This window comes from Zingiber officinale, chromosome 4A (assembly GCF_018446385.1).
Source record: "Zingiber officinale cultivar Zhangliang chromosome 4A, Zo_v1.1, whole genome shotgun sequence".
Classification (NCBI taxonomy): domain Eukaryota; kingdom Viridiplantae; phylum Streptophyta; class Magnoliopsida; order Zingiberales; family Zingiberaceae; genus Zingiber; species Zingiber officinale.
In genome coordinates, this window is record NC_055992.1 from 96,742,324 (window position 1) to 96,752,049 (window position 9,726).

Here is a 9,726-nt window from a genome sequence, read left to right on the forward strand (position 1 = left end):
TGATGACGAGGAAATGGTAATTATGGTAAGACGATTTAAGAAGTTATATAATTCTAGAAAAACTAACTATCCACAGGGTAGAAAGAAAAGAACGATCCGTTGCTACCATTGTGACAAAGAAGGAAACATCAAGGACAACTGCCTCAAGCTAAAGAACAAGGATAAAGAAAAAGGTATAAAGCTTGTTCAAAAGTGCAAGGCCCTAAAAGCGACGTGGGACGATACATCGTCCGAATCGGAAGTCGAAGCATTCTCTGGACTCACACTGATGGCGAGTCATCAAGACGACGACTGCAATTCAAGTTCCTCCGAGATGAGCATCGAAAGCATCGATGAAGGGGGAGCTTCGTCAGAAGAAAGCAGCAGTTCAGGGGGAGACACGGATAACGAAATCAAGGTAAGTCAAGTACGTTCACTTCCTCCCGACAAACTTTTTAAATTTATTAAATTACTAACTAAAGACTGCTGCAAGTTAGAAAAAGAAATTAAAAATTTAAAAGGAATATTAGCTGAATCTTGCTCGTTAGAAATGTTAGACAAATCAAAACTAGAAAAATGAAAATTTGAAGTTAGAAATTCAAATTTTGAAAATTTAAGTAGAAAACTTAAAAAACCATACATGTCCATCTAAAACCAATTTTAGAAGATCTAATCATTTAAATTGGTACTTTAAATATCACCCTGGACAAATTAGGAACATTTCAAGAAAATATGTCCCTAAAAATTTTTTAATTAATCTAGTGGGTTGGAACCTATATTGGGTTCCTAAATCATGCTTAAATTAATTTTAAAATTAAAATTAGCACTTTAAGTGAGAAAATTAAACAAAGAATTTCTTTATGAGGCTTTGTCAAGGAAGTTATTGTTGCTCCAATAACCAAGAAGGCCTAGTACCTCGCCACGACCTGGAAGCCAAAATATTGAAATAAATATTTAATTAACTTACTAATAAAGCATTAATTCAAGAATTAATTAATTCTTTAACAAATTTATTTAAAACATTTTATTTTAATTTAGAAATTTACTTACTTAGAAATTTTTTTTTAATTGCCTAAGTCATTTTTTTTTTAAAAAAATGAGCTTAAAAATTCTCAAAAATTTAAGGTAGAATTTTTTTTAAAAAAAAAATTTACTTAGGATTTTTTTGTACTTAGAAAAATTTTCAATAATCATTTTCTCCTAAGTTAAAAACTTTTTCTTGAAACTAGAAATCTCAGCTTAAATTACTTAGAAAATTTTTCTAAAATTTCTTAAAAACTTAGAACTTTTTTAGAAATATTTTCTCTAAATCTTTAACCCTTAGATTGTTTTTCTTGGAACCCTATTTTTTTTGTGATCAAAGGGGGAGAAGGGAAAGTATAAGTCTAGGGGGAGGTAGATAGATTTAATTTTTTATCTTTTCTATCTTTTGCACTTAAATTACAAATTATGTTAATTTACTTAATTTTATTTTATGTCTATTTTAACCCTAGCTTAACTTGCGTTGATCACACCAAAAAGGGGGAGATTGTTGGAACCCCAAGGTTGTTTTGGTGTGATCAACAAGTTAAGTTAGGTCCTGTGTGTTTCCAACCTTGTGTCTAAGTGTGCAGGAGCTTAGGAGCACAGGTAGTCGAGCGGAAGACGCAGTTAGTGAGAAGGACGGCAATCCGAGGGACGAGATGCTGCGGAAGAGTACACCGGCGGACGAGAAGGAAATGTGCGGTGGTTCTGAGGGACGAAAGCTAGAGCGGAAGATTGCTCGGGGAGCAAGAGACGCAACTAGCGAGAAGGATGGCACGCGGTGCGTCTGAGGGAGGAAGACTGTGGATGAGTACGTCGACGGATGAGAAGGAAACACGCGGCAATTCCGAGGGACGAGAAGCCGGAGGGAAGCCCGCTTGAGAAGACCGGAAGTTGGGTTCGGGTGAGCCCTTTTCCGGATGGCAGAGATCACCCAAACGAACGGATCCGGAGTAGAAGACCCGGACCGAGGCGAACTGAACCGGAGCAGTGGTCCCTGGATGAAAAAGTCAACATCGGTTGACTTTAGGCTCCAGGGCCCCCGTAGCAGTCCGAGCGCCCGGAGCAACCCGGGGCGCCCGAAACCCTTCCGGGCGTCCGGAGCAGCCCGGGGCACCCGGAACCCACCCGGTATGTTGACCAGATATCGTCAAACATGATCTGAATGTTGGGGATAAAGTTTTATCCCCCCAGGGCTCCCGGAACCCTTCCAGGCGCCCCCGACCAAGGTTATAAATATAACCTTGGTCCAGAAGCTTTTAATCAACTCAGTGCATTCCATTTCCAACACTTGTACGCTACTGTTCTAGATTAGCTTCTCTATTTTACGCTTTCACTGCTGTAAGAGGCTTCTCCGCCTGAAGGAGATACTAGTTCTACATTCCTTGGATTAATAACCTCCTTGGTTGTAACCAAGTAAAAACCTTCTGCCTCTTTCTTTCTACTTTTTATTTACTGCTTTAATTTTATACAAGTGTACTGTTGAGAGTTCGAGAAAGGGTTGTCTTATTTTTGCAGGCTATCCAACCCCCCCTTCTAGTCGGCCGCAACGGTCCTACACTTTCTTCCCTAGATTATTCGTAACCATTGGTAGTCTAGCTAACCCATAGTGAACAATTGCTAGTGCTTATAACCAGTCCCTATGGAATCGATATTTTTATTTCTGACGACAAATTCGTGCACTTACGGAATCATAACAGCTTGTGAGATGCTGGCTCCTAAAACAATAGGATCGTGTAATTCTAGGGTAAAGACCTAGGCTACTCTATAAAGAGAAAAAAATATGAAATAGGTTTTGAAAATAAAATTTGAAATGGGAATTTTTATAAAAAAATCATTTGAAAAACTACTAAGTAATATTTTAAAAGCATGTTAAGAAACCTATTCTATAAAACACAACCCTAATTGTCTTCTTAGGTCACTAAATTCTACTTCAGGTAAAGGTTTAGTAAAAATATCTACCAAGTTATATTTTGATTCAATATAATTAAGTTCAATATTCCCTTTGGATACATGATCCCTAATGAAGTGATGTTTAACCTCTATATGTTTAGTTCTAGAGTGATGAACTGGATTTTTAGTTAGGTTTATAGAACTTATATTATCAATGTAGGTTTTTACATTTTTATAATCTAGATTAAAGTCTTTTAATGTATGGGACATCCATAGCAATTGGGTTACGCATTCACCCATTGCTATGTATTCGGCTTCAGTGGTAGATAAGGTCACACATTATTGCTTACGGCTAAACCAACTAACTAAAGATGATCCTAGCAATTGACATCCTCCACTAGTACTCTTTCTGTCTAACTTACATCCAGCATAATCCGAATCAGAATACCCAACTAAGTCAAATTATGAAGTTAGAGGGTACCACATTCCTACACTAACAGTTCTATTGATACAATCGACCTAGGATTAAATAGGGTGATCTTTATTTTTGATGTGTGTGTCAAAGGGTTTAAGTTAGACTTTACATTGATTCTAATATGTACTTAAGTTATGCAGGACTTGGTAGATTGCACAAGCTTGGAAAGTTCAATGGCTCAGGTTCTTGGAGATTGGTGAAGGATGGTGCATCCGATGGACCACGGATAAGAAGCAAACGGAGTGAAGGGAAGTGAACCTCAAGGCAATGTGAAGGATGGCACGAAGAATAGTTGCAGGCTTGAGTGCATCTGAGGGACAAAGGCTGAGGAGGAAGACTTCAAGAGCAACTCCGGACACCAGTCCACTGATCCAGTCAACTGGGAGCGAACAGAATGCTTCTGTTCACTCAGTCCACAGTCACCAGTCGACTGATGAAACATGCAGTCGACTGCATGTTTCAGCAGTCGACTGATATAATGTCGTTGTGTGATACCAGTCGACTGCATGTTTTAGCAGTCGACTGATATCGGGAATTCCAGCATACTGTATATAAAGTTGAGAGCTTGGAAAGAAAAACTTAACTGATTCAAATTACTGTTTAAGCTTTCCAAGTGATCTTCAAGTCTTACAACTCTTATTCTCTCCTCCCTAAGCTCATCAAAAACTTGTAAAAGGAGGAGATCATCTTGTAAAGGTTTCTCCACCATCACTCTTGGATTAAAAAGGAGAAGATCTTAGTGAAGCTTGATTGGGTGTGTGTGTGCCTTGGATTAGTCACCTCAAGGAGGTGGAGACCAAGTAAATCGAGGAGTTAGCCTTGTTTTCTTATTGTTTTTCAATTTCATTTCTTTTTGTGCTTCCGCTAACAAACTGTAGGTGAAGAATCGAAGAAAGGCTATTCACCCCCCCCCCTCTGGCCATACTCAAGGTCCTATCAATTGGTATCAGAGCCCGGGTTCGCATCGGAAGACCTCACCGTCAACCGAAGCATCAAAATGGCATTTCAAGAGGGATATAGCATCGCAAGGCCACCCTTCTTTGATGGGAACGACTTTGCATATTGGAAAGGTAGGATGGAGTATTATTTAATAAATGACATTAAAAATTAGTTTAGTGTTGTAGATGGATTCGAGATGCCAAAGGATGGGTCGGGAGCTCCTCTTTCAACCAAGGATTGGACAAAAGAGATGGCAAAGAAGGCTCAAGCAAATGCAAAGGCTACAACAACCCTACAATGTGGACTCTCAAAGGAGCAACTAAGCAAAGTAGGACCATTCAACTCCGCCAAAGAGCTTTGGGAAAAACTCATTGAGTTAAATGAAGGATCAAGCGAATCAAGGAGAGCCAAGAGAGATCGCTTGTTGGGGCAACTTCAAACTTTCACTATGAAGTCCAATGAAACCGTGAGTCAAATGCACGGTAGATTCAAGGAGATAGTAAATGGACTTCATGTAATAGGTGAGAAAATTGACAATCGAGACTTAGTAAGGTATGTTCTACAATCCTTTCCTAGAACTACCTTATGGGCATCAATGGTTGATGTGTATAAGGTTTTTCTAGAGATCTTTCCTTAGTTAAGCTTGATGAATTATTTTGTTAATTTGAACTTCATGAACAAGTTAATATGGTTTCAAAAGAGAAAGGTATGACTCTTATTGTAGAAAAGAAGGAAAAGAAAAAGAAGAAAGAAAAGAAGATAGAATCCTCATCATCCGAATCCGAGCAAGAATCATCGGATAGTGATGATGAAATGTCGGCGAGTGAAGTGGCTCACTATGTCAAAAAGATGATGGGAAGATTAAGAAAATTCACAAGAAAGGATGTGAAGAAAATGTTTCAACCCTCAAAAGGTAAAAGTAGTCAAAGTTCAAGTTTTAACACTAATGTCACTTGTTATGGATGTAACAAGAAAGGACACATCAAGCCAAATTGCCCGGAACTAAAGAAGAAAGAAGAAAAGGAGAATAAGAAGAAGGAGAAAAAGAAGAAGGAAGCCATGGTGGCTCAAGCTACATGGGATACACCAAGCATTGACTCATCGGATGAAGATGAGCTATGCCATGTTACTCGACATATGGCATTTATGGCGTTTGAAGATGACAAAGAAGAGTCAAATCAAGAAGAAGTGTCAAGTGAAGAGGATTCATCAAATGGAGAGTCATCAAGTGAGGAATCATCATCAAGTGATGATGATGAGGTAAAAGAATCTCCCAAAGTAGAATTTCTCAATAAAACTATTGCTCACCTCAAAAATACTTTTGTCAAATCACAATCTAAGGTAAAAACCTTGAAGGGAAAGCTTAGGATCATTAAAGTTGATGCATGCATGTCTAGTAAGTCAAATATGCTCAAGGAAGAAAATGAGAAATTGAAGAATGATGTGATTGAATTAAGAGCATGTTTAGAAAAATTCACAAATGGATCCAAGTATCTCGATATGATCATTAGAGATCAAAGAGTCGTTTACAACAAAGCCGGAATAAGATATAGACCTAAGGAAAAGGAAGTCGCTTATATGTCTCTAATCAATGGTACTAGGAATGATGCACTTAGGAACAAAGTTACGAAAAATCTTAAAGGGAAGGTAAAACAAGCTTGGGTGCCTAAGAAATATTTGAATGATATTTCCCAATCTATGCATGGGTACCAAAGAGTTGTGTGTTTTATGTTTCTTAGGTAGAGGAGAAGAAGGATGCAAGTATGCGGATTGTGGATAGCGGTTGCTCAAGACATATGACCGGTGATGTGAGCAAGTTCTCCACAATAAATTATATAAAGAAGGGAACGGTATCATTTGAAAATAGTAGAAAGCTCAAGATTATAGGTAAAGGTATAATTGAGGTATCATCTAAAATTACCATTCATAAAGTCCTATTGGTTAAAAGTATGGGGTTTAACTTGCTTAGTGTTAGCCAATTATGTGATGCCGGATATAATGTTGAGTTTCATCCCGATAAATGTTTAGTTAAGCACAAAAATTTTGAGAATGTTGTGCTAAATGGATTTAGAAAAGCAAATCTTTATTATATTGATCTTTCATATGCTTCTAATCCTCCTATTAAGTGTTTAATATCAAAGAAGAGGAAGGATGGTTATGGCATAGAAGACTTGGACATATCAACATGAGAAACATAGCCAAGGTAGCCAAGATGGAGCTAGTAAAGGGACTACCAAAGATCAAGTACATCAAGGACAAATTGTGTGATGCATGTCAAGAGGGTAAGCAATCAAGGTCATCACACAAAGGTAAAACTTTAACTAGCACTTCATTTCCATTAGAGTTATTGCATTTGGATCTTTTTGATTGTCATAGAACACCCTCTTTGGTAGGTAACAAATATTGTTTAGTGATAGTAGATGATTATTCTAGATATACTTGGGTTTATTTCTTGAAACAAAAGGGGGAAACTTTAGAAACAATTATCGGGTTTACCAAGAGGGTAGAAAATGAAAAGAATCTCAAGATTGATAGAATTCGAAGTGATCATGGTGGAGAGTTCGAAAACTTGAACTTTTCTAAATTTTGCTTGGAAAATGGCTATAAGCACGAATTTTCTTGTCCAAGAACACCTCAACAAAATGGTGTAGTGGAGAGAAAAAATAGGGCCTTACAAGAGGCGGCTAGGACCATGCTTAATGCATACTCTTTACCTAGCTATTCGTGGGCCGAAGCGGTTAATACCGCATGTTATATTCAAAATCGTGTCTTGATTCATAAGTTTTTAGGTAAAACACCTTTTGAATTATGGAATGGCAAAATCCCTACAATTCACTATTTTAAAGTCTTTGGTTGTAAAGTTTATATTCTTAATACTAAAGATGACTTAGGAAAATTTGAGGCCAAGTCCAATGAGGGAATTTTAGTTGGATACTCATCTACTAGTCGAGGATATAGAGTATACAACAAAAGGACTCAAACGATTGAGGAATCATCCAATGTTGAGTTTGATGAATCCACTAGTACTTACCCTAGGAAATCCCCTATTGATAAGGATATAAGTGAATCAAATCAAGATGTTACTCAAGAATTACAAAATCTACATTTAGGGGGTATTGATCAAGGGGGAGGAAGAGATGGTTTGGATGATGAAAGAAACAATGTAAACAATGATCCTTCCAAAGATGATGATTCTATAACCTCAAGGATCTTAAGGCATCATCAAGATCCTCCTATCAATCAAGTAGTTGGAGATGTTGCACAAGGGGTAAGGACTAGGTCATACTTTAGAGATCACACTAGTCAAATTGCTCTAATATCACAACTTGAACCAAAAACAATTGATGACGCTTTACTTGATACGGATTGGATTCTAGCAATGCAAGAAGAGTTGAATCAATTTGAAAGAAGTGATGTATGGGAGTTGGTTCCAAGACTAAATGATAGTACAATTGTCACAACAAAATGGGTCTTTAGAAACAAGTTAGATGATCAAGAGAGAGTCACTAGGAATAAGGCTAGGTTGGTAGCTAGGGGTTTCAATCAAGTAGAAGGACTTGATTATGATGAAACATATGCTCCGGTAGCACGATTAGAGTCCATTCGGATACTATTAGGATATGCCGCCTATATGAGGTTCAAACTTCATCAAATGGATGTAAAATCGGCCTTTCTAAATGGGTTCATTAAGGAAGAAGTTTATGTAGAGCAACCACCCGGATTTGAGAATATAGATTATCTGAACCATGTTTATAAACTTAAAAAGGCATTATATGGTTTAAAACAAGCTCCCCGGGCTTGGTATGAGAGACTTTCATCCTTTTTAATTTCTAAGGGCTTTAGGAGGGGAACAATTGATCCAACATTGTTTTTAAAGTCTAAAAATGGAGACATTTTCATTGCCCAAGTCTATGTTGATGACATCATCTTTGGCTTAACAAATAATGACCTTCTTCATGATTTTATTAAACACATGGAAAGCGAGTTTGAAATGAGTCTAGTTGGAGAATTGAGTTTCTTTTTGGGATTACAAGTAAAATAAACTAATGAGGGAACCTATGTGTACCAATCCAAATTTACTAAAGAACTTATCAAGAAATTTGGGTTGGAAAATGCTAAAGGAGCAACTACCCTTATGGGGACAAACACCAAGATAGATAGTGATCAAGAAGGAAAGTTAGTGGATCCAAAGCAATATAGGAGCATGATTGGTAGTTTGCTATACCTAACCGCTAGTAGACCGGATATATTATTCGCAGTAGGAATGTGTGCAAGATACCAATCATGTGCTAAAGAGTCACATTTAGTAGCGGTAAAAAGGATTTTGAGATACATCAAGAGCACTCTTAATGTGGGGCTTTGGTACCCTAGAACTAGAAATTTTGACTTAATTGGGTATACCGATTCCGATTATGTGGGTTGCAAATTGGATAGAAAGAGTACTAGCGGTGGATGTCAATTTCTTGGACCTTCTCTTGTAAGTTGGAGTAGTCGAAAACAACCTTGTGTGGCATTGTCCACAACCGAGGCTGAGTATGTGGCAATGGGTGGTTGTGTAGCCCAATTGCTTTGGATGATACATACCTTAGAGGATTATGAGCTACATTATTCCAAGGTCAAGGTCTTATGTGATAATGTGAGCACCATTAATTTAACCAAAAATCCGGTCCATCACTCTAGAACAAAGCACATTGAGGTAAAACACCACTTCATTAGAGATCATGTGGCAAGAGGAGACATTGAACTACTTTATGTTGAATCCAAATCTAATCTTGCCGATATATTTACCAAACCATTACCCGAAGCGGAGTTTATCTCTATTAGAAGAGAGCTTGGTTTGTGCCTTGTAGAATAATAGATTTAGCTTTTCATGATCCCATAAATTTAAAAGCTAAATACATACTTGAATGTATCTCACAAAGACCTAGGATGACTTGCTTGTATTTAGACATCATGCGAGATATTAGGAAGATGCATTTGGCTCACCATGTTAGTTGTGATGCATTATTGTGAGCCAAAATGACATCTAGAGATATCAATCCTTCATTGGACCAATCATTGGGAAGGCTTGTGCACGATCAATGTGCTCTTTGCTCTTAGAATATGATTGGAAATTTTTTGAAACAAATATGGTCATAAGGACATTAATTTATGAATTCATTGCATAATTATCATATAAATGACTGCTTGAGATATACTCAGATTTGGCTAGGTCAATCATTTTGTATCTATTTAAACTCACACTCAAACTAGTACTTTAGATCAAGGTTCCATCCTTGTAATCTTGATAGTTATCAAGTTTGTATCTATTTTATCGGTTGGATTATATCCACTTGTATACCTATTTTTCCCAAGTAAATATTCACATAACAGATCACTCCACGAATTTTGGGCATTTTTAAAGGTCTAGAGAATAT